Consider the following 6,141-nt stretch of genomic DNA (forward strand, 5'->3'; position numbering starts at 1 on the left):
GATATTCGTGTACTCCAACTTTATTCACTAATGGATCGATTTTGGCTTGGAGGGCTGTAGAGAGGTTTTTCACCGAGTACTTCGGTTTCCTCTTCAATAACATGTCTTGATGTTATCTTGTGTTTGCATCTCTCTTCCCTTACTCTTTAAGCTTTATATTTATTGTTTCTTACTTGTGGTTATGGCTGAGAGAGTAGTTCCGATTATCGCATATTATTTACTCTTGTTCCGCACTTAGATAAGTTAGAGTAAAAGAAATTAAGCCATGTTTTTAAAATTAGGGGTCTAAACAAGCTATAATGTTTTACGCTATTTAAGCTTTCAATTGGTATCAGAGCGGGTACACTTTTTGGATTTCATTATCCTTGAGTGATCCTAGACCCCATTTGAGATGGATAGATCTCAATCCCTCAACACACCTACTTTCTTTAATAGGAGTAACTATGTATTTTGGAAAGTACATATGCGTGCTTTTCTATGTGCCATTGATAAGGCCATTTGGGACTCCGTTGAGAATGGTTGGATGAGACCAACAACACCTAAGGTAGAGTGGGACAAGGCTGCCCTTGCTTTGGCAAATGCCAATAGCAAAGCTTTAAATGCAATTTTCTCTGGTGTTTCAATAGATGAATTTCACAGGATCTCTCATGTGAAGACCGCTCAAAAGGTGTGGAAAATTCTCGAGACCACCTATGAGGGAACCAAGAAGGTCAATGACAGCAAATTGCAAATGCTCACTACCTGGTTTAAGGAAGTGAAGATGAGCCGTTCGACTCATTCTATGGTAGACTTAATGAGATTGTTATTGCCAAGCTTAATCTTGGAGAAAAGATTGAGGATGCCAAAGTAGTAAAGAAAGTCCTAAGATCCTTACCCAAAAGCTTTTAAGCCAAAGTCACCGCCATTGAAGAGAGTATACTTGGATGAGATCAAGATTCAAGCACTTGTCGGTTCTCTTTAAACTTATGAGCTCGGCTTGCCTTCTCACAAGTCTAGCAAATCGCTTGCTCTCAAAACTATAAATGAGAGAACTGGTGAATCCTCGAATAAGGATGATGTTGAGAAAGAGGTGACTTATCTTGCAAAGAACTTCCATAAATTTATGAAGATGAAAAACAATGGGAAGTCACTTGGCAAAGGAAATTTTCATCCTTCAAGAATGACAAGAAAGACTTCAAGAAGAAGGATGTAAGTGAGTCATCACCACCCCAAGGCATTGTTTGCTATGAATGCAATGGGCATGGGCATTTGAAGAAGGAGTGCTCAAACTATTTGAGAGGGAAGGGTAAGGTGCTAACAACCACCCTTAGTGATTTAGAGAGCTCAAGCTCAGATTCTGAAGATGGATGTGATGGTGATGGTAACTACTCTACGCCTATGGCAATACCTTGGTTTATTCAAAAGAAGAATTGAGGGAATTGAATGAGGAACTCAGTGAGCACACCGATGTTGAAGAAGATGAAGTTCGGATGATGAGGAAGTATACCTTGATGAAGGTGATAGGAAACTTCAAGTTGTTTATGATGCATTGCTTGAGGATTGTGGCAAATATGCCAAAGTTGCTAAGAGTATGGTCAAGAAGATGAAGAGAATTGAAGAAGACCATTGTTGGGAAATTTAGACCCTAGTTGATAAAATTAACAAGTTTTAAACCCAAGTTGTTAATTAGATTTATTATAAATAAACCTTGTTAAAAAAAAACAAACATCAATATCATGTCAATATCATGCATAGCGGAATCGTAAATAAGACAAGATATGATGACCCAGGAAAACCAATGAAACAATCTAGTTTCACAGTAAAAAACTTGGGGGAAAACCTTCCTGAAAAGCAGTAAAAAGAAATTTCAAATCTAGTACAAAACTTTTGTCCCTAGACTCTACAATCTTTGTAGATGAACTTATAGCCATGGTTGTCAAAATCAAGATCTGGATTGTAGGATCGCGCGACTTTACGATCCTACCTCACCAAAACGTTTAGAATCGCACAAGGATCGTAAATATTGTAGGATCGCATGTAGGATTGTGTAGGATCGTAGGATCGTATGGGATCTTACTGATCCTACCAAAACGTATAAATAATTTTTTTTTTTTTTAAGTTGATCTTTATAAGTTGTAATTTGTAATCTCAAGACTAAGACATTGTATTTCATAAATGTATCAACTAAGTGGTGGGACTTATATGGAGACTTTCTTGAATTGAAATTTTTTGCTTTAAGAACATTGAAATTAACATATAGCTCTTTAGGTTGTGAAAGTAATTGGAGTACATTTGGAATAGTAAGACCAAATGACTTTGGTATATTATCCCCCAATTGAGAGTTCTTTATTAAAATGGGCACAACTTTAAGTATACTCAAAAAGGAGAAAATTGTTTTTAAAAAAAATGAATGAGTTGGTATTCGTTATGTAAAACTTGAAGATAAAAGAGAAAATATATAAACCATTAAGTGCAAAAGAAGAAATTGGTTTGAAGAACTTATCTTCGGATGACAAGTGGTTAGCAAAGGGTGTCGTCCAGAAGATGATGGTACAGATTTTGATGAAGATAATGAAGTAATAATTCTAATGCCTTCCTTTATAGATTTAAAAGAAAAAATAAATAATAGTCACAGTGTAGTGTGAATGTGTGACACTATTGTATCATTTGGTTATCAATGTTAGGTGATGATAAGGGTCCAAGAGTTGCTGCTGAAGGAAAAAGTGTGCTAGTATTTTGGTACTTGGTTTCTAATTAAACATTCATTGAACTTTTTAAATACATTGCGTTAAAACTTAAATATATTTGTTTCATTAGTATAGACGTAGTGATATAGGACATGCAAATTACATCATACGATCAAAATCTTTACTTTTTTATGAAAGATTCATAATCCAACACCAAATATACAAAATCACTATCAATGAGTTTTTTGCTTCAAATATGAAAATATGTAGGATCTTACGATCCAAAATCTGATCCTACGATCCACAATCTGATCCTACGATCCACGATCCTACCTACCTCCTGCAATCCTATGTAGAATCCCGATTTTGACAACCATTCTTACAGCAGAAACCTTCTACCACTTCAAAACCTCTAAATTCTTCAATATATGAACGCCACCCTTTTGCACGGATCCCAATACTTGACTATCACCAGCAACTTGAAGATGTTGTTGGCTGCAAATTTCTTCACATCCTCAACAATGAAGATCAAGAAGTACTTGGTTACAAAACCCTAAGGTGCAAAAGACGCAGTAACTTCTTGCAGAGAGAATAAGGCACTAGGTCACTTTTTGCATATGTTCTCCATGTATAACGGCCTTTAAAATAAGCCTTATATATGTTTAGGATTGTGAGAAAAGAAACCATACACATACATGTTAGCTAGGGCCAAAAATCAGATATGGAAATTCTAATTTCGTAGATCTCGACAGATTCAATTTTTGTCGAGTTTCGTTCTTAAATCTCGATAGATACTATTTCTGTCGAGGTATCTGTCAAGCTTTAATGAACAGATTTTCTTCACTTGTTTCTTGGTCCAATTTTCATGGTTTTAATACTTGACTTGAACTCTTGTTTCTTGAAGTACTAAACTCATCCTAGATCTACCCAATTACATGTAATGTGCATTTTGTCAAAGGATTTCCCAATTACATAAAATATGTCCTTAACAACCATAAATTCACTCTTGTACAACTCAGGGATGCCAAATGTGAAGTCAAGAATTTGAAAGAGCAACTACTGAATACTTACTTAAAGATCAAATTCCTCGAACTAGAAGTGATTCAAGCTAATGTGAAAGTAGAGCACATCAAAACCAAGAAGCTTGATAATGTTCTTTCATTTCAAAAGGTCTTTACAAACAAAACCAGATTATGTTACACCGGTGAAGGAAGTTCAAGTAAGAATAAAGAAAGGAGATGAAGTTTGTATCAGCAAAGGTTGTGGAAAAGCCCAAGATTGAGATCCATATCGTTGAGAACGACATTGAGTCAAAATCAAAGGCAAAAGGAAAGTCACTGACTAGGAGTCAAAGGGGACCTCAAGTGAAGCATTTCTGTCATCATTGTGGTATTCATGGGCACACAAGACCAAGCTTCATGCTCTCAAAAGGTCTAATTCTCGACATGCTCAAGGAAATGAAATAAGAATGTCAAGAGGAAAGCAAGCTAAGAAAGAAAATGGTGGTCAACTCATTGGAGATATCATGAAAATGCTTAAGAACATCTCATTATGCCTAGGTAGCTTCACCCCAAGGTTTGAGAGTTATATTGGTAGTACCCCTCATTCCAAGGATTTCACCCAAAACACCCGTGCGGTGCGGGTGAAGAAAGGGTACTCATGCATGATTCATCTACTATGTCCATGCATTAATTCTTCCAATGTTTTATGGTCTTAGTATCATGCATAATACCATGTGCACTATTCTTTTTACAATGCTTCTTCTCTAGCATGTTTCTTTTATTGCTTTTTGTTTAAAAAATTGTTTAATTGTTGATCTTACTTTATTGCTTTTGTTTTGTGTGAGTAAAATATCCAAAATCACATAAAAAGTGAAAAATCCCAAAAAGTTTAATCGCTAGTGTTGTGTCATATGACATGTGAGTTTGGCCCAGTACCTTTGTACTAATTGCATAGTATATTTACGATTTTGGCTTGTTATGTATGCACTATATTGAATGTGAGTGAAATCTGGAAATCTATGTTTGATTGTTGTATATAGATCTTCAAGCTTGTCATGAATGTCTAGTCAATATTCTTGTTTCACCTTAATACATGCGTATCTCCTCACATTTACATTTTATGTCGAAAAGCTCTTTAAACGTCAATCTCTAAAAGGAGAAAGAGCTAAAAAAGCCTTGCTTCGAAAACTAGTTAGACTAGAAAAAGGTGGAGCAAAATGTATTCAAATTGTATGATGCCAAAGCTAAAGGCTTATTCTTCAAAGAAATATAAAAAATTCCATGGCATCGATGCTCAAAAATTGAGTTGTATTGGTAAAATTATGAAAAATGGAAGACAAATGAAAAGCTTTCAATCTATGTAAACACTTTGGTGAGGAGTCATATATGTTCATTTCTACTAGTGAGATAGGTCACTTGACTTCGTGCTATTTGTGTATGATTATATTGAATTGATTATTGAAGTTTCATACTAGACTATGGACTAATTCACACTTGATACTCACACACAACACACAAGTCTAATGTTCAATGAATATCTATTTCATTTGTGTGATTGTACGTGTTTAAATGTGATGTGTGTGCTCAGTTGCTTGATGATCAAACCCAAAAAGATTTTTTGAGTATTTTATTTGATTTTGGAAATGATTTTTGTCACTTATATTTTGAAAGTTTTTCTCAAAATGTCAAAATTTTTGTATTGAAAAACTATGTGTTTGGCCATTTCGTGACTCCTTTCATGAGTGGATCCAAGTCGCGAGAAGTTTTTAGGAAATTCAATTTCTTAAAAATTTCGGGTAGAGAGTTTCACGACTCCCTCACGAGTGCTTCACGACTCAGCCCTGACCTACAAAACTCTGCCCTATGCATTTGCATATTTCACAAGTAGGCTCACGAGTCAATGACACATGAAATGCGCAAAAAGACAATTCTTAAAGAGCTTGAAATGTCAGTTTTCAAAAACTTTGTCTTTTTGCTCCTCGCAACTCACAGCCATAAAATTTAATTTTCTCTTCAAATCTCAACCAATCTTCCTTGGATTTCATCTCTAAAACTCCTCAAAGTTATTTTCTAACACCTTTTATTTATCTATTACTTTGATTTTCTCTTAGATTTCTTAAAACCTAGGGTTGGGGTTTATTTTTGTGTTGGGTTGGGAGAACTTAATTTATGCAAATTTTTTTCAATTTTGATTATTGGGCTTAGTCCCATTTGTGTTGGTGTTGTTTGTGTTGGCCCCATGTGGCATTTTAACATGTATTTGAGGCATATTTTCATATGGTTATGCATTGGTTATCATATAGGGTTACTTTGTGCATATTAGGTGTTTGATAAAATGCTCATTAGGCATTTTTGCACTCGTTTGGACTCCGGTGAGTACCAAACTTTAGGGATTGCCATGTTTACTTAAATGTAACATGTTTCTATCTTTGTTTGTGTGTTTTACACACTTTTCCCCATGTATGCTTGTCCAT

Source organism: Quercus suber, unplaced genomic scaffold (assembly GCF_002906115.3).
Source record: "Quercus suber isolate HL8 unplaced genomic scaffold, Cork oak 2.0 scaffold_311, whole genome shotgun sequence".
NCBI classification, from domain to species: domain Eukaryota; kingdom Viridiplantae; phylum Streptophyta; class Magnoliopsida; order Fagales; family Fagaceae; genus Quercus; species Quercus suber.